The following is a 20,830-nucleotide window of genomic DNA, read 5'->3' as shown; positions in this document are numbered from 1 at the left end:
GTAAACTTTCATTCATAAATTTTAAGTCGGAAGTTTACATACACCTTAGCCAACTACATTTCAACTCAGTTTTTCACAACTCCTGACATTTAATCCAAGTAGAAATTCCCTATTTTAGGTCACTTAGGATCACCACTTTATTTTAAGAATGTGAAATGTCAGAATAATAGTAGAGAGAATGATTTATTTCAACTCTTATTTCTTTCATCGCATTCCTAGTGGGTCAGAAGTTTACATACACTCAATTAGTATTTGGTAGCGTTGCCTTTAAATTATTTAACTTGGGTCAAACGTGTCGGGTAGCCTTCCACACGCTTCCCACAATAAGTTGGGTTAATTTTGGCCCATTTGTCCTGACAGAGCTGGTGTAACGGAGTCAGGTTTGTAGGCCTCCTTGCTAGCACACGCTTTTTCAGTTCTGCCTACAAATGTTCAATTGGATTGAGTTCAGAGCTTTGTGATGGCAACTCCAATACCTTGACTTTCTTGTCCTTGCCATTTTTCCACAACTTTGAAAGTATGCTTGGGGTCATTGTCCATTTGGAAGACCCATTTGCAACCAAGCTTTAACTTCCTGACTTGAGATGTTGCTTCAACAAATCCACATAATTTTCCATCCTCCTGATGTCATCTATTTTGTGAAGTGCACCAGTATCCGAGTTGTGCATATTGTTCACCAGCGTATCTGCCCTCTCATTGGCTAGAATGGTCACACCTGATCTCGCCTCTTCTTCTCCCACCTGCCTTCCATCCTTGAGATCATACCGTAACCTTTAATTCTCCTAACCTGCTACGAGTCACTTCGAATTGTAGCTGTATACCAAAGATTGTGGATAAATGAAGATAGTTCACTCAGGCTGTTTTACAGTACGTTGCAAAAAATAATAATAGTTTCCGGAATACTTAACTGGGGGTGTCTCCTATAGACACCAATGCAATAGCAGCTGGATCTGGTCTACTTACTTAGTTCATTGACTTTCACTGAACCAGAAAAAGTTTTTTTTAAAACAGTGAGTGGGGTGTCTCACTTCCTCGTTTGTCTCTGTGTAAAGTTCCACTTAGTCAAAACGGGAAACTCTTTTCACACCACTTTGATACCATAACTTATGCAGCAGTTTAGGAGAATTAACGCAGCAGGTTAAGAGACTGAGGTTAAGGTTAGGAAAAGGGTTAGGGTTAGAAAAAAATGCTCTCCTAACCTGCTACAAAAATATCTTTAAATCGAATTGGCTTGCTAACGATTCTGGTCACCTGTGTACCTATACACCACTTGATCGGTGACCTACAGTGGCAAGAAAAAGTATGTGAACCCTTTGGTACCCCTGGATTTCTGCATAAATTGGTCATAAAATTGTATCTGAACTTCATCTAGGTCACAACAATAGACAAACACAGTCTGCTTAAACTAATAACACAACCAATTATGCGTTTTCATGTCTTTATTGAACACACCGTGTAAACATTCACAGTGCAGGATGGGAAAAGTATGTGAACCCTTGGATTTAATAACTGGTCGACCCTCCTTTGGCAGCAATAACCTCAACCAAACGTTTTCTGTAGTTGCGGATTAGACCTGCACAATGATCAGGAGGAATTTTGGACCATTCCTCTCTACAAAACTGTTTCAGTTTAGCAATATTATTGGGATGTCTGGTATGAACTGCTCTCTTGAGGCCACAGCATCTCAATCAGGTTGAGGTCAGGACTCTGACTGGGCCACTCCAGAAGATGTATTGATTTACTTCTGTGTTTTGGGACATTGTCCTGTTGCATCACCCAACTTCTGTTGAGCTTCAATTGGCAGACAGATAGCCTAACATTCTCTTGCAAAATGTCTTGATAAACTTGGGAATTCATTTTTACGTCGATGATAGCAAGCTGTCCAGGCCCTGAAGCAGCAAAGCAGCCCCAAACCATGATGCTCCCTCCACCATACTTTACAGTTGGGATGAGATTTTGATGTTGGTGAGCTGTGCCTTTTTTTCTCCACACAGTGTTGTGTGTTCCTTCCAAACAACTTAACTGTAGTTTAATCTGTCCACAGAATATTTTGCCAGTAGCGCTGTGGAACATCCAGGTGCACTTGTAAACTTCAGACGTGCAGCAATGGTTTTTTTTGGACGGCAGTGGCTTCTTCTGTGGTGTCCTCCCTTGAACACCATTCTTGTTTGGTGTTTTATGTATCATAGACTCGTCAACAGAGATGTTAGCATATTCCAGAGATTTTTGTAGATCTTTAGCTGACACTCTAGGATTCTTCTTAACCTCATTGAACATTCTGCGCTGTTCTCTTGCAGTCATCATAGGGAGAGTAGCAACAGTGCTGAACTTTGTCCATTTACAGACAATTTGTCTTACCATCGACTGATGAAAGTCAAGGCTTTTAGAGATACTTTTGTAACCCTTTCCAGCTTCATGCAAGTCAACAATTCTTAATCTTAGGTCTTCTGAGATGTATTTTGTTTGAGGCATGGTTCACATCAGGCAATGCTTCTTGTGAATAGCAAATTCAAATTTTGTGAGTGTTTTTTAATGGGCCATTCTAGCTAGTGCGAGGGCAGATACACGTGAACAACATGCACGACTCCAATATAACGTTTTTTTTCTAAAGTTGCCACGTGTTTCCAATTATATCAGTCCAATTATATCAGTGCATTCGCAATAACAACCTAACCCTTACGAATCTTCTATTCGATCAAATAATCCTCCCATAGCAAATTAGCAATTACATTTTCTGTTGACCAAATTCAACACTCTCTCATTGATCTCCATATAAAAATGCCTTACTTCATGATTTTATTTTCGTGGACAGATTTTGGGCCGAGTAAACCCTCTCGCTTCACCTCTTCCTTCCTCTCAGCTATATGTAATCCTATACTGTAACTCACTCTCTCCATGGGTCACTGATATGGACATTGATGCTTTATTGTGAAAAATATCTTCCACACTTTAGGTATGGATGGAATTAATCCAAAACAATGTACAGAAACCTCAATACACTTCAGCATGAACTATTATTCCCCTTTGCTCTTTCCTCAACACCCTCCCACAGTCCTACCATGTTAAATGGATTTCTACTTTAAATTTAATTTGATGTCAGCCTCCACTTATCAGTTTTGCTTACGTTATGATAGGGATAATTTACCATAATGAAGTACACCAGAATGATTATATTACAAGTCATTTACATGATGAATTCGAAAAGTATTTAGGAGGATATTCCACATTAGATTAACCCAAGTGACATTCTAGCACGTCTGTCTACAGTTCCACACTCTGTTTACAGTGTACCATCTGCTGTTAACTTTCATGCACAGACACTTTGAAAGCCTGGGCCCAGTTTTCCTAACGTTGTCTGAATTTCGCCTATCGGATAGGATGAAATGCACAGAAATAGAACGAATAGAACGAGAGTCCCCATTCAAGACCACGATTCATCCATTCTATATGTTCTATTTCTATGCATTTAATCCTATCCGATAGGCGAAATCCAGACAGATTGCTTTTGAAAAACTGGGCCCTGATGAGAATTCAGAGGTTATTTCCTATAACCTCTTAGACCCTGAATGTTGAATAGGCTGTTTTGGGAGAAAATTGAGTGATAGCGTTTTTTCCCCATTAAGTTCTTGCATGTAAATGTTAATCCTTATAGAATAGGCCTAAACTGATTTAAGCAACAGCAGGAAGGTGATGAGGTGGTGTGGTGACCTTTCTGTCAAACTTTAACGAACCTTCCTATTTACATATTCATTTTTTCCTCCTGGCTGATTTTACTTGACAAAATGATGTGCGATCACAGTGCTGCAGTAATACATAACGTACTACTACAGTGTTGTCACAAGATGAATAACGATGTTACTACCACACGGGTATACGGGGTAAATGAATGTAAAGTGCTACCTCACATTCCTTGTTTGAATCACACGTACAATTGATAAACAGACGAGAAGCTATGAGTGGAAGAGACCTACATGGCTTTACAACCAGCAACCGATCAAAACATTTAGGTAACAGCTCAGCTCCAATCTGAACCAATGCTGACTGCTCTTTCCTCGAGACTCTGCCAGGACCTTTATGTCTGCATTGTCAGTAGCAGCAGCATGGCTTGTGTTTATTCACCTGTCTCATGGAGTCCCAGCTGAACGAGGTCAGGACCAGCCTGTCTGACATGGCCAGTTTGTTTCCTCCCTCCCTATAGGATATATCTCATCACGACCCGTGCTTCCCAAATGGCACCCCGTTCCCTAAGTAGTGGCCAAAAAGTAGTGCACTGCACAGGGAATAAGAGGCCATTTGGGATGCAGTTGAAGAGGTTGTGCCGTTTCTGTCTCACTTCCTTCCTCTTCTGTCTTCAGCATAAATAACACCTGACCTAAGAATTCACAGTTGATTGAGTGATCGATAGTTAATGCACTTTTCACATGCTCAATGCTTACTAGAACACAGCTCTATCTTGTAGTTTGATGCTTCCTTTCATTGATATAGAGAAACTGACTCTACTGGTGAAGGATGGCATTGGAAGCTCAGTATAAACCGGCTGAACATGAGAAACCACAAGCCATAGTTGATGCCAACTGGAGTCTGCACACATCGCTCAGAAGGTAGATATTGTTGATATTTGATTTGCTCTGAGACACTTTGTGAATACAAGCCCATAACAGAAGCAAAGGGCTGAAGAATGTATGAAGTAAAACGTTTATTTTGGTACAATACATATTTTGTTATTCCATAGTACAGTATGCTCTTGAACATCCTTAGGTGCCAGCTTCCTCATTCATTTAATTAATCAGCTTTTCTTTTAGACAACATACTGATTCTGTGCGTCCAACTTTCAGTATGGAGACAGTTGATGGGTGACAGATCTGTTGACATCATGAGAAGGTGAAAGACTGAACAGTGCATGTATGCCTCTGCATGATATCTGCAACATCATTTACATCTGAGACCATATTTACATGGAGTTGGTGTTCTTTCTCAAATGAACAACCATGGGCTCTTTCTGAATCATATTTCAGTTTTACGGTACTAGAAACCTTCATTCAGAGTTTAAAGATCATGGGCATTAACGAACACACACACACACGTGCACACACACACACACACACACACACACACACACACACACACACACACACACACACACACACACACACACACACACAATGATACGGAGGAGCGGATTTACTATAAAACAGCAGACCATTACTTAACCTACTGTAAATGGGCTCTCCAAAAAAATATAAGATTTAAGAAGAATATCAACATCAAATTTGAATATTCATGAGTCTGCAGGAGGATCAACCACAAAGCTGTTTGAAGTTCCCAATCTTTTTGCATCCTAGCACTGTGAGAAGTTAACCCTAGGGGGCATGAGGATTATGCTTGTAGACCTGCAGTGTTTTAATTGGTAAACTGTGGCAGCAGCTTTTGTTGTTGTTGTTGTGTCTCATTACGGTTGCCCATGGCTCCTTCCAATTCAGCTCTCTGCGTGGACCAGATAAGGCAACCAGTGTTTGCATACGACCGCCACGCTGAAAGGCAGGCTTTCTGTTGTGGATTTCCCAGTGGTGGTAGAGGGGAGTCACCGCAGGATGTGATCAGATGATTGACTTTCCAGTAAGAGAGTGGGAGTGTCCTGGATACTAAGGCCTTACATCTTTGAAGGAGAGATCCTGACAAGATCCCTAGGTCAACACATGGTAAAGGGAGAATTCACAGCCTACTTTTAACGGCTGGGGTTTTGAGCAGGGTAATCGAGAGCTGTGGTTTGCCTGTGCTTGTAGGTGTGTGGTTTAATCTCATGTCACCGATATGTTTTCTTTGTAGTTTCACATGTTTTGCAGCATGTTAACATCAAACATCATTTTCCCCCTTACAGTCTTTGTCACGTCCTGACCATAAAGAGTCCTTATTTTCTATGGTAGAGTAGGTCAGGATGACTGGGAGGTTAGTCTAGTTTATTATTTCTATGTGGGGTTCTAGGTTTGTTTTTCTATGTTGGTGTTTGTGTATGATTCCCAATTAGAGGCAGCTGGTAATCGTTGTCTCTAATTGGGGATCATATTTAAGTAGCTGTTTTTCTCACCTGTGTTTATAGGATATTGTTTAGACTTATTGCACGTAGCATCACTGTAGTCACGGTTCATTGTTAGTGTGTTGTTTATTTGTTTTTGTCTTCTCTAAGTTTCACTTTCTAATAAATAATGTGGAACTCAACATCCGCTGTGTCTTGGTCCGTTTCTACAAACGAATGTGACAGTCTTAGAAAAAATGTTTCTTCGGCTGTCCCCATAGGAGAACCTTTTTTGGTTCCAGGTAGCACCCTCTGTAGAAAGGGTTGCACATGGACCCAAAAGGATTCTACCTGGAACCAAAAAGGGTTATTCAAATGGTTCTCCAATGGGGACAGCCGAAGAGCCCTTTAAGTTTCTAGATTTGTATTTATTTATTTTTTCACAATTTTTTTCCTAAGACTGTACACATGGAACAAAACTAAGGGCACATTCACTGCGGTAGAGGACAGTATAAAGGGCTGCACCGAGAGAGCATTTTCATAATGGAAAAGGCAAATAAATGACAGGAGATTAAGATACTCACCCCCTCCTTCTGTTCCCACCAGAAACACACCTTATGCATGTTCCCCCTGAATATTTTAATTTACCAATGTGTTTTCCTTTCAAGTGTTCAACGGCGATAATGTTTCACATGAATTCCTGCATATTATGAGCCTTTCAAAGTAAATATTTCAAAGGCAAAACCCCACACTCACTGAATGAACGTCTGAATAAAGACCATTTTCCCCATGAAGCATAACAAGGAAAAAATGGACCAATCTCTCATTCTGTATTGCTCAGTAAACTAGGAACATAGAGCACTAAGGAGAGTACTCCTTTTTGGCCATGTTTATACCATGTATTACTCATAGACCCGAGTCCCAAATGGCACCCTATCCCCTACATAAGTGCACTACTTTTACCCATAGGTCCTGGTCAAAAGAACATAAAGTGAATTTAGGCTGCGACGTTTGGGATGCGGACGCAATCTTCCATGATTGCCGTCTATGCCTTGGTCATGATTGCCGTCTATGCCTTGGTCATGATTGGTCATAATGAGATCAGCGATTACAAGCTAATGCTACCATAATGTGATCATGTTATCATAAACTTGTGAGAGGATTTATAATGGCCACAGTGTGTGGAACACAGTAGCTGTTGGCTGATTTAAGAGCTGTCGTTCAGGTGAGGAGGGCTCTCCGTGCAGCCAAGGAGACCAAAAAGAGCTCCCTGCTGAGGCAGCCCAGACAGGTGTGGAGCAGAGAGAACAGCAGACTAGCCAATGCAGGATAAGAAACTCCTCCCAGCACACATTACCAGGAACCACTACACCATATACTGTATTGTAGTCTGTAGCCTACTACCCACCCTACTCATCCACATTCAGTTCAGGCAAGCACTGCTCGAAACTAAAATAAGCCCCAGTAAAATGAGAGATGGGTGATTTGAAATGGCTTTCTGTGACCAAAGAAGACAGAGAAAGAAAGAGAAAGAAAGAAAGAAAGAGGGAATGGGTAGCTCAGTGGAGGGTGCTAGCTAGCTAGCTTCTGTGGCGTTGTAAAATGAACTCTCCCTGGTATGATGATGAGGCAGAAGCAAAGGAAGCGCTGGGCTGCCGCGGCCCGCTGGTGTCATGCGCTGGTGTCATGCGTTGTGAAGTGAGAAGGGCAGAGCTAGCTCTGGGGTGTAGGCTGTTCTCGGGGTAATGACTGTGTCGGTGCAATCCAAGGTTAATGGTGTACACAAGCGTGGGTTTCTGTAATGAGCCTTCTCTGAAGACAGACACACAGATTGACCGACCGCACCACGGCAACCACACATAGCCACTGAATTCATTAGCGTGAAGGTGATATAAGAGAAGGGAGAAAAAGTTTGTTTCTATAGTTACAATCCCATTATATTTTAGCTGGGACTAATGGATGAGCATGTTCGGCACACTGTGATGATGCGTCCCAAATGGCAACCTTTTCCCTATGGGCCCTGGTCAAAAGTAGTGCACTACATAGGGAATAGGTTGCCATTTGAGAAGCAGTCTGTGTTCAGTAGTGCTTGGTACAGTGTGCTGTATGCTTAATGGAATTCCCTTTGCTCTCCTTCCATGCAGCAGGGAAAAGGCTGAAGCTGAGCTGAAAGGATGTCTGGGAGCAAATGGTCTGGCCAGTAGAACAGACATGGGCATCCGCTCTGAGCTACTGGACCACAGTACCCCTCTCAGTTCTGAGTGTGTAGATACTGTTCCAGTCCCTATTGAGTGAGACAATACCATACTGTGCGTGTATGTGTGTGTGTGTGTGTCTGTGCACAAACTCATGTCTATGTGTGTGGGTGTCTCATTAGAGCTGTTTCTGGAGAGTGAGCGGGAGGTGTTCAGGTGTACCACGGTGGAGCCCATCTGGCAGCTGACGGAGGACTTGCAGTACAGACTGAGTGAAGTCCAACACCAGCAACACCACCAGCCTCCTCAGCCGGCAGACTGAGACCAGGTACTCCAGCAGGTAGGTAACGACACGGGCGCGTCCCAAACGGCATCCTATTCCCCGTGTAGTGCACTACATTTGACCAGGGCTCTGGGGATAGGGTGCCATTTGGGATGTGTCCCATGACCTGAGAGAGGAGTGCTGTGCCCACTGTTTCAGAAAGCTGCAGAGGAACTTACTTTCCTCCATATGAAAGTGGAGCCCTTGACTTTGTTTGTGAAAACTGTGGTTCTGTTTTTTAATTCCAGACAATATACTGCAATGAATCCTAAGGCATTCAATCTCTACAGGTACCAAAATAATAGACCGTACTTTGCAGATCCTACCTAGATCCTACCAAAAGTCCTTTGGTTGCCCACAATAGAGCATTCATTCCCCGTGAATCTGATGTTTGTCAGAACTCCTCGCTACGTAAGTCACCTCTCTTTAGTTAATTCTCCTTTTGACTCCTGGAGGCTTTTTCATTCTCAGGGAGTGAATGGTGGGATTAAGAGCAGGCAGGAGAAGGGATGTCTTTGAAAGTGGGCCATATAGGGGGATGAATCAACTGCCAGCCATTTTGTCTGCTTGCCTGCCTGCCCCTGTGTGAGTGAGTCAGTCTCTGGCATACCTCCATCCCCCACTCATCTTCTCTTTCATCCAGCCCTTGCTGCCCCCCCCCCCCACTCAGTCCTGCCCACCTGAGAGCCTCACCATAATGGAGCTACTGCCTCCTCTCCTCTCTCTAGCCGCCTGCATGCTTCTTGTACTAAGTGACCCACCATGCTAAATACCATTCCCTTAAAACTATAAATTACGATTCCATACTTGTTTGTGCATCAGAGGAATTTGTTTGGAGGGAAGGTTTGAGAAGTTTTGTCAGGCTTTAAAACAGTGGTTACATCTCAAATGGCACCTATTCCCTATTGTGGTTAGGCCAGGGTGTGACATGGGTATTATGTGTTTGTCTTGTCTAGGGGTTTTTGTAGATTGATGGGGTTGTGTTCAGTGTAGTATTCTAGGTAAGTCTATGGTTGCCTAGAGTGGTACTCAATCAGAGGTAGGTGTTTATCGTTGTCTCTGATTGGGAACCATATTTAGGCAGCCATATTCTTTTGGTATTTCGTGGGTGATTGTTTCCTGTTTCTGTGTTTTGTACCAGTTAGGACTGTTTCGGTTTTCCACGGTTTCTTATTTTGTATATTGTTCACGTTGTCATCTTTATTAAAGATGTTCAACCATAACCACGCTGCATTTTGGTCCTCCTCTCCTTCCCAGGAAGAAAGCCGTAACACACAGATTCTCAATTGGATTGAGGTCTGGGCTTTGACTTGGCCATTCCAAGATATTTAAATGTTTCCCCTTAAACCACTCAAGTGTCGCTTTAGCAGTATGCTTAGGGTCATTGTCCTGCTGGAAGGTGAACCTCTGTCCCAGTCTCAAATTTCTGGAAGACTGAAACAGGTTTCCCTCAAGAATTTCCCTGTATTTAGCGCCATCCATCATTCTTTCAATTCTGACCAGTTTCCCAGTCCCTGCCGATGGAAAAACATCCCCACCACGATGCTTGGTGTTCTCAGGGTGATGAGAGGTGTTAGGTTTGCGCCAGACATAGTGCTTACCTTGATGGCCAAAAAGCTCAATTTTAGTCTCATCTTACCAGAGTACCTTCTTTCATATGTTTGGGGAGTCTCCCACATGCCTTTTGGCGAACACCAAACATGTTTGCTTATTTTATTCTGGACACTCTTCCATAAAGCCCAACTCTGTGAAGTGTACGGCTTAAAGTGGTCCTATGGACAGATACTCCAATCTCTGTTGGTTGTGGAGCTTTGCAGCACCTTCAGGGTTATCTTTGGTCTCTTTGTTGCCTCTCTGATTAATGCCCTCTTTCCCTGGTCTGTGAGTTTTGGTGGGCGGCCCTCTCTTGGCAGGTTTGTTGTGGTGCCATATTCTTTCCATTTTTAATAATGGATTTAATGATGCTCCTTGGGATGTTTAAAGTTTCAGATATTTTTTTATTACCCAAACCTGATATGTACTTCTCCACAATGTTGTCCCTGGCCTGTTTGGAGAGCTCCTTGGTCATCATAGTGCCACTTGCTTAGTGCTGTTGCAGGCTCTGGGGCCTTTCAGAACAGGTGTATATATCCTGAGATCATGTGACAGATCATGTGACACTTAGAGTGCACACAGGTGGACTTTATTTAACTAATTATGTGACTTCTGAATGTAATTGTTTGCACCAGATCTTATTTAGAGGCTTCATAGCAAAAGATGTGAATACATATGTACGCACCACTTTTCTGTTTTTTATATAGTAGACTTTTTTGAATCAAGTTATTTTTTTCACTTCACCAATTTGGACTATTTTATGTCCATTGCATGAAATCCAAATAAAAATGCATTTAAATTACAGGTTGTAATGCATCAAAATAGGAAAAACGCCAGGGGGGGTGAATACTTTTGCAAGGCACTGTAGGTTGAATGGTTAAGCCTTCATTTCCTCACTTTTCCTGTATGTTTTTACTGAGAACGTGTAGCAGGAAGGACAATCTAATTGTTATATTTGTGATCTAGTATGTACAGTTTCACAATAGACTGCTTCCTGAGTTTCAAAAATCTAACCTGTTAGAAACAGAAAGAGGGATTGACTACCGATAACATGCCGTCAGTGAATTGCTATGATTATAGGATTCACTCTATTTGTCCCCTAAGTAGAAAATTAAGAAAAACTACAGGGGGAAGGGAAATATTCAATTTCTGTGGGTTCTGTACTCCAACCGAGACATAGATTTCCATTTCCTCTCACTAAATGTAATCAGATACAGAGCTCTGTATACCATGATGGATATCAGAGAAGGATGCAGACTGTTAATTCTCAGATGTAGAGGAGGGAAGAGAACTGAATGAGTAATTCCTTGAAACTGAGTTTGTGTTCAACAATTCATTCTGTTAGAGCCTGTGAGGTCTGTAACGTCTGAAGATATTGAAGACACACTCACAGGTCAACTTTGTGAAGGACCAGCAGGAAGACATAATTGAAAAAAACTTAGCAAAGTGTATCTGGCCATAGAGGAAAACACCTTGTTTCTGGGAGTGGAGGTACGTAAGGTCACTCACCATTAGGGTTGCATAGTTCTATCTTTCACCATGCTGTTTGATTATGTTGCCACTGAGTCTTTTATGTCTTTCAAAAGGCATAACCACATAATCCTTCCAGGACTGTCCCACCAAAATTGCCGACTGTCTGGCTGAGGTAGACCAGGTTCCAGAGGAGGTTTTGTATTCAGAGTGCCCCTACCCTGAACTGACAGCCTCCTTAATCCAGAGTTCTAATCCTTGTCTGAGATGTACCAGTCCAGACTGCAAAGTATACAGAACTGCCTGGACTGGATAGGTAAAAGCACTGACTGATCACAACTACGGTGGTCTTTGCTTGAAGGCTGTAGCTCCTCTTGAGCGGATACAGTGGGTGACGGGGTGATTGAGAGTCCACCATTTTGAATTGATATCTTGCTCAAAATGAATCAAAGCAAAGCTCTGGTTTTTATGCAGAGATCCTGCCGTATGACAAGACAATAGAGTGTGGATGTTGATAGAAGATGAGAGAGTCAGCTTGGTGCATAGAGCATATGTAGATTCTAGACTCTAGAGAATAGCATATCGGGTGATTTCTCTCCCCCTACAGCATGCAATGTGTGTAGTGCATGATTTTACTCTCCTCGGGGAGGCGGGCCATTGAACAACACCGAGGGGTTGATTACTAATCTACTAATACCTTGATATTAATTTCCATTGTGGCTAAACACAGCTACACACACACACACCCACACACACACACACACATACACAAAATAAAGTCTCAGATCTTCATCACACAGACAGATGTTCTTTGGTGAAAATGTAATGTTGCCAGGAATGAGACATTAAGAGTGGTTGTCTTTGTACAGAAGTTCTCAGCACGTGTTTTGTTGTGTCTGCAGCGGGTATCCAGACATGTTTCTCTCTGCTCTCTGTCCAACCTGTTCCAGGTTCTGTAGTTGGTTGGCAGATGACCATCTGCGCTTCCAGATGACCTGCACAAGCACAGAGCCCTGTACATGGACATGCTGCCATGACTGTTCTCCCACAGGTTCAGACAGGAGCTGGTCATTGTACACCAGTAACCACTCTTGATTTTCTATTGATGCGTCCCAAATGGCACCCTTTGGGCCCTGGTCAAAAGTATACTCTATATACACTAAGTGTACAAAACATTAAGAACCTGCTCTTTCCATGACATATACTAACCAGGTGAATCCAGGTGAAAGCTATGATCCCTTATTGATGTCACTTGTTAAATCCACGCCAATCAGTGTAGATGAAGGGGAGGAGACAGGTTAAAGAAGGATATTTAAGCCTCGAGACAATTGAGACATGTGTTGTGTATGTGTGCCATTCAGAGGGTGAATGGGCAAGACAAAAGATTGAAGTGCCTTTGAACAGGGTATGGTAGTAGGTGCCAGGCGTACCGATTTGTGTCAAAAACTGCAACGCTACTGGGTTTTTCACGCTCAACAGTGTGTATGAAGATACTTATTTTCCACCATAATTTGCTAATAAATTCATAAAAAATCCTAAAATGTGATTTTCTGGATTTTTTTTCTTCATTTTGTCTGTCATACTTGAAGTGTACCTATGATGAAAAGTAACTGGGGATTTTAACAAAGCTAATCTGAAAACAAGGCTCCCTAAATTTTATCAGCATATCGAATGCGCAACCAGGGCTAGCAGCATTCTGGATCATTGCTTCTCTAACTTCCGCGACACATACCAAACCCTCCCTCGCCCTCCTTTCGGCAAATCTGACCACGACTCCAGTTTGTTGCTCCCAGTCTATAGACAGAAACTAAAACAGGAAACGCCAGTTTTCAGGTCTTTTCAACGCTGGTCTGACCAATCGGATCCCACGCTTCAAGATTGCTTCGATCACGTGGACTGGGATATGTTCCGGATAGCCTCAGACAACAACATTGATGTATACACTGATTCGGTGAGCGAGTTTATTAGCAAGTGCATCGGTGATGTTGTACACATGGTGACTATTAAAACCTTCCTCAACCAGAAACCGTGGATTGATGGCAGCATTTGCGCAAAACTGAAAGCGCAAACCACTGGTTTTAATCATGGCAAGGCGACCGAAAACATTACCGAATACAAACAGTGTAGCTATTCCCTCCGCAAGGCAATCAAACAAGCAAAGCGTCAGTATAGAGAAAGTAGAGTCGTAATTCAACGGTTCAGACACAAGACGTATGTGGCAGGGGCAACAGTCAATCACGGATTACAAAAAGACAACCAGCCTCGTCGCGGACACCGACGTCTTGCTCCCAGACATACTAAACAACTTCTTTGCTCGCTTTGAGGACAATACAGAACCTGTGGGCTCTCCTTCACCGCGACCAACGTGAGTAAAACATTTCAACGTGTTAACCCTCGCAAGGCTCCTGGCCCAGACGGCATCCCTAGCCACGTCCTCAGAGCATGCACAGACCAGCTGGCTGACATATTCAATCAAACCCTATCCCAGTCTGCTGTTCCTGTTCCCAAGAAAGCTAAAGTAACTGAGCTAAATTACTATCGCCCCGTAACACTCACTTCCATAATCATGAAGTGCTTTGAGAAACTAGTCAAGGGTCATATCACCTCCACCCTACCTGACACCCTAGACCCACTCCAATTTGCTTACCGCCCCAATAGGTCCACTGACGACGCAATCGCAACCTAACCCATCTGGCCAAGAGGAATACCTATGTATGTTCATCGACTACAGCTCATCATTCAACATCCTAGTACCCTCCAAACTCACAATTAAGCTCGAGACCCTGGGTCTCGACCTCACCCTGCGCAACTGGGTCCTGGACTTTCTGACAGGCCGCCCCCAGTTGGTGAGGGTAGGAAACAACATTTCCACCCCGCTGATCCTCAACATTGGGGCCCCACAAGGGTGCGTTCTCAGCCCTCTCCTGTACTCCTGTTCAACCATGACCGTGTGGCCATGCACGCCTCCAACTCAATCATCAAGTTTGCAGAAGACACTACAGTGGTAGGCTTGATTACCAACAACGACGAGACGGCCTACAGGGAGGAGGTGAGGGCCCTCGGAGTGTGGTGTCAGGAAAATAACTTCACACTCAACGTCAACAAAACAAAGGAGATGATCGTGGACTTCAGGAAACAGCAGAGGGAGCACCCCCCTATCCATATCGACGGGACAGTAGTGGAGAAAGTGGAAAGTTTAAGTTCCTCTGCGTACACATCACAGACAAACTGAAATGGTCCACCCACACAGACATCGTGGTGAAGAAGGTTGAACAGCGCCTCTTCACCCTCAGGAGGCTGAAAAAATTTGGCTTATCACCGAAAACACTCACAAACTTTTACTGATGCACAATGAAGAGCATCCTGTCGGGCTGTATCACCGCCAGGTACGGCAACTGCTCCGCCCACAACCGTAAGGCCCTCCAGAGGGTAGTGAGGTCTGCACAACGCATCACCGGGGGCAAACTACCTGCCCTCCAGGACACCTACAGCACCCGATGTCACAGGAAGGCCAAAAAGATCATCAAAGACAACAACCACCCGAGCCACTGCCTGTTCACCCCGCTATCATCCAGAAGGCGAGGTCAATACAGGTGCATCAAAGCTGGGACCGAGAGACTGAAAAACAGCTTCTATCTCAAGGCCATCAGACTGTTGAACAGCCATCACTAACATTGAGTGGCTGCTGCCAAAATACTGACTCAAAGCTCTAGCTGCTTTAATAATGAAAAATTGGATGTAATAAATGTATCACTGTCACGCCCTGGTCTTAGTATTTTGTGTTTTCTTTATTATTTTGGTTAGGCCAGGGTGTGTTTTTTCATGGGTTTAATTATGTGGTGTGTTTTGTCTTGGGTTTTTTTGTAGGTATTGGGATTGTGGTATAGTGGGGTTATCTAGAAAATTCTATGGTTGCCTGAAGTGGTTCTCAATCAGAGGCAGGTGTTTATCGTTGTCTCTGATTGGGAACCATATTTAGGCAGCCATATTTTTTGAGTGTTTCGTGGGTGATTGTTCCTGTCTCTGTGTTTGTTTGCACCAGAGAGGCTGTTTAGGTTTTCACGTTACGTTTCTTGTTTTGTTCGTTCATGTGTAGTTTCTTTATTAAAGAACCATGAATCTAAATAGCCACGCTGCATTTTGGTCCGATCCCTGCTCTTCAGAGGAGGAGAAAGAAAACTGTAACAATCACTAGTCATTTTAAACAATGCCACTTTATATAATGTTTACATACCCTACATTACTCATCTCATATGTATATACTGTATTCTATACCATCTACTGCATCTTGCCTATGCCGCACGGCCATCGCTCGTCCATATACAGTGGGGCAAAAAAGTATTTAGTCAGCCACCAATTGTGCAAGTTCTCCCACTTAAAAAGATGAGAGGCCTGTGATTTTCATCATAGGTACACTTCAACTATGACAGACAAAATGAGGAGAAAAAAAATCCAGAAAATCACATTGTAGGATATTTAATTAATTTATATGCATACTATGGTGGAAAATAAGTATTTGGTCAATAACAAAAGTTTATCTCAATACTTTGTTATATACCCTTTGTTGGCAATGACAGAGGTCAAACGTTTTCTGTAAGTCTTCACAAGATTTTCACACACTGTTGCTGGTATTTTGGCCCATTCCTCCATGCAGATCTCCTCTAGAGCAGTGATGTTTTGGGGCTGTTGCTGGGCAACACAGACTTTCAAATTCCTCCAAAGATTTTCTATGAAGTTGAGATCTGGAGACTGGCTAGGCCACTCCAGGACCTTGAAATGCTTCTTACGAAGCCACTCCTTCGTTGCCTGGGCGGTGTGTTTGGGATCATTGTCATGCTGAAAGACCCAGCCACGTTTCATCTTCAATGCCCTTGCTGATGGAAGGAGATTTTCACTCAAAATCTCACGATACATGGCCCCATTCATTCTTTCCTCTACACGGATCAGTCATCCTGGTCCCTTTGCAGAAAAACAGCCCCAAAGCATGCTGTTTCCACCCCCATGCTTCACAGTAGGTATGGTGTTCTTTGGATGCAACTCAGCATTCTTTGTCCTCCAAACACGACGAGTTCAGTTTTTACCAAAAGGTTATATTTTGGTTTCATCTGACCATATGACATTCTCCCAATCTTCTTCTGGATCGTCCAAATGCTCTCTAGCAAACTTCAGACGGGCCTGGACATGTACTGGCTTAAGCAGGGGGACACGTCTGGCACTGCAGGATTTTAGTCCCTGGCGGCGTAGTGTGTTACTGATGGTAGGCTTTGTTACTTTGGCCCCAGCTCTCTGCAGGTCGTTCACTAGGTCCCCCCGTGTGGTTCTGGGATTTTTGCTCACCGTTCTTGTGATCATTTTGACCCCACGGGGTGAGATCTTGCGTGGAGCCCCAGATCGAGGGAGATTATCAGTGGTCTTGTATGTCTTCCATTTCCTAATAATTGCTCCCACAGTTGATTTCAAACCAAGCTGCTTACCTATTGCAGATTCAGTCTTCCCAGCCTGGTGCAGGTCTACAATTTTGTTTCTGGTGTCCTTTGACAGCTCTTTGGTCTTGGCCATAGTGGAGTTTGGAGTGTGACTGTTTGAGGTTGTGGACAGGTGTCTTTTATACTGATAACAAGTTCAAACAGGTGCCATTAATACAGGTAACGAGTGGAGAACAGAGGAGCCTCTTAAAGAAGAAGTTACAGGTCTGTGAGAGCCAGAAATCTTGCTTGTTTGTAGGTGACCAAATACTTATTTTCCACCATATTTTGCAGATAAATTCATTAAAAATCCTACAATGTGATTTTCTGGATTTTGTTTTCTCATTTTGTCTGTCATAGTTGAAGTGTACCTATGATAAAAAATGACAGGCCTCTCTCATCTTTTTAAGTGGGAGAACTTGCACAATTGGTGGCTGACTAAATACTTTTTTGCCCCACTGTATTTACATGTACAGTACATATTCTTCTTCATTCCTTTACACGTGTGTGCATAAGGTAGTTGTTGTGAAATTGTCAGATTACTTGTTAGATATTACTGCACTGTCGGAACTAGAAGTACAAGCATTTCGCTACACTCGCAATAACTGCTAACCATGTGTATGTGACCAATACAATTTGATTTGATTTGAATAGGGTGCCACTTAGGACGCAGTCCAGCAAAGTGATTTGTCATCACACCCCTTTACATGCACACATACCAAGGGCACACCCAGTGCACACAGCACATTGAAAAAAACCTCACCCACCTCATAAGGAAACTCTGGCAGGTATTCAATCAAATGCACTCAAATCAAATGCAATCAAAATCCACTATCTACAATTCACTGAATATCGACCTCTTTCGGCCTATCTACACACATCCTCTTCCAGAGCTCTAAGACGCTCTGTCTCTACTCTCCATCTCCCTGGTCAGTGAATTATGTGCTTGGTAGGCTGCAGGATGCGCCGTGTCACCCTATTTGGACACATCTCAGCCCTCCCTCACACTATTGCCTCCGCTCCCCCGTCTCCATGACAACCGCCAGGGAGCTCCTCTCCTCTCCCTCCTCTCCCAGACCTGTCCTCATATCTGTTCCAGCTGGATGCTACACTTAGGGCCACATTCAGCCTCAAGTGGCTGTGATGAGATAGATCTAGCCCTTTCCTCCTGCGCTCTCTCTTTCTCATCTTCCAACTCGACACAAACAGAGCCAGAGTCAATGGAGCGCAGACTGCGCCGAGTACGGCTATTAGTCACAATTAGGTTGGCTCAATTCTTATTGGTAATCAGTCCCTTGAGCAAAATTGCAAACCTCATTGTTGTGAAGTTTGGTACGAAAAAGGCAGTCTTCTTTCCTCAAGCAATGTTTGCGTTGCCAAACTCTCACTTTGATCTCAAATTGATGTCCCATAGTGAAACGTATTCCTCAAAGTTGAAAATGAAAAACAATATCAACAGGCAGTATATCTCAGTTATTTCAACATAGCTTTATTCTCGAAATACACAGACCATGAAGGGTAGAAACATGCTTTTACTCTCACAATACACACAAACAGTGAATGGTACAAACAGTTGTATTCACATAACACACAGTGATAATAGAAATGGCTGTTCCTCATACTCCATTAGACACAAAATGAATCACGTCCATTTTTTACTGCATCGCAGCTGTGTTGTTGCCACATTTTCCCTGTGTGTTTGTTATTGGAAAACATAATTCCCTGAGCTCATCCATAGACATATGTGGTCATTGTAAAGCCTAATTGTGAACATGAGGATTAGAGAAGTCATATAACCAAAACTACTTACTACTTAGCTTTTGGCTACAGTTCGCTAGTTGAAAATCAGAGTGGATGATGGTTGTCATTGTACAAGGGTTAACAGGGCTTTGTTCAACCACTCTCCCATTCCGTCTGCATTAATTACTTTTGGGGAGTTTTTTGGGGGGATGATTGTAAGCTAATTGTTTATCATCTGCAGTTCATTCACAATTTGAGGAGAGGTAAGGGAGTGTTGCTTGATCAAACCAGAGCAGTAGGAAATCAATGGAACAGTCAAAGAGGATGTTCTGTCCCAACAGCCCCAGTCAAAGCTTTAATATTATTACCTGTTTTGTACCGTTTTGTTTCCTCTGTAGAAACACTTTACCGGAGGTGTGGTTGTTCTATCAAATACGTTTCAACCTTGGACCTGGTTTTGCACTTTCTTCTGAATTAATCGGCTATCTGGACACTTAGACAGTGCACTTATGTTCAATTCTAACAATCACTTCTACCTTTGACCTCTATTCAAGTTGCACTTTCCGGCCACTGTCCCTGTCCCCGCCAATGGACACGCAGAGGCACTTTGATATCAGAGGTGTCATGCCCATAATGGATCATGTTGCTGTTACTCTGTTAATACTACTGGCCACCTAGCAATTTTATGAAGTAGGCTTTAGCTAGCCCAGATTGGTTCCCAGTCTCCCGACCTCATAACGAGATACAAAGAAGCCATTTCGGGATATCAATCATATTAGAGGAGCTAGCTCCTAACTATCTTAGCTGACATGCCTGCTGGCAAGGTTGGTAGACTCGAGAAAAATCGAGAAAAAGCTAAATGTACTGAATAAGACTCACATTCCTTTTGGTCTTTCAACCAGATTTAACTCAGTCCTCAGAGTTCTGATTGACTAAAACCTTTATACCTGGAAGATCCTATTCAATGTGTCTGTAGCAAAGCGAAGAAATCTGTTGGTATCAGACAGATTAGTGGTTTGGTTCATCAGGCTTGCTTCCTAACTCTATACTGTAGTTTAATTTACCCGTAACTCATTTACTGTAATATTGTCTGGGCCAGTACATATGCCTCCTACCTACTCAAATGACTCATCATACAAAATACATTTACAAGACTAGCCACCTAATTATCTGGCTCCATCTGCACCTTCGTTTAAGAAACTCAATATCTTGTCTATTTACGACGTTAATGTACAGTGCCTTGCGAAAGTATTCGGCCCCCTTGAACTTTGCGACCTTTTGCCACATTTCAGGCTTCAAACATAAAGATATAAAACTGTATTTTTTTGTGAAGAATCAACAACAAGTGGGACACAATCATGAAGTGGAACGACATTTATTGGATATTTCAAACTTTTTTAACAAATCCAAAACTGAAAAATTGGGCGTGCAAAATTATTCAGCCCCTTTACTTTCAGTGCAGCAAACTCTCTCCAGAAGTTCAGTGAGGATCTCTGAATGATCCAATGTTGACCTAAATGACTAATGATGATAATTACAATCCACCTGTGTGTAATCAAGTCTCCGTATAAATGCACCTGCACTGTGATAGTCTCAGAGGTCCGTTAAAAGCGCAGAGAGCATCATGAAGAACAAGGAACACACCAGGCAGGTCCGAGATACTGTTGTGAAGAAGTTTAAAGCCGGATTTGGATACAAAAATATTTCCCAAGCTTTAAACATCCAAAGGACCACTGTGCAAGCGATGATATTGAAATGGAAGGAGTATCAGACCACTGCAAATCTACCAAGACCTGGCCGTCCCTCTAAACTTTCAGCTCATGCAAGGAGAAGACTGATCAGAGATGCAGCCAAGAGGCCCATGATCACTCTGGATGAACTGCAGAGATCTACAGCTGAGGTGGGAGACTCTGTCCATAGGACAACAATCAGTCGTATATTGCACAAATCTGGCCTTTATGGAAGAGTGGCAAGAAGAAAGCCATTTCTTAAAGACATCCATAAAAAGTGTTGTTTAAAGTTTGCCACAAGC

At 42.9% G+C, this 20,830-nt stretch overlaps 1 pseudogene; it reads left to right on the top strand.

Moving 5' to 3' along the window:
- The first annotated feature begins 3,952 nt into the window (after positions 1 to 3,952).
- LOC139385647 (coiled-coil domain-containing protein 148-like) overlaps positions 3,953 to 20,830 on the top strand; it is a 56,551-nt pseudogene continuing 39,673 nt past the window's right edge.

This window comes from Oncorhynchus clarkii, chromosome 3, assembly GCF_045791955.1.
Source record: "Oncorhynchus clarkii lewisi isolate Uvic-CL-2024 chromosome 3, UVic_Ocla_1.0, whole genome shotgun sequence".
In the NCBI taxonomy this organism is placed as follows: Eukaryota; Metazoa; Chordata; class Actinopteri; order Salmoniformes; family Salmonidae; genus Oncorhynchus; species Oncorhynchus clarkii.
This window is presented reverse-complemented; position numbering and strand designations above follow the sequence as displayed.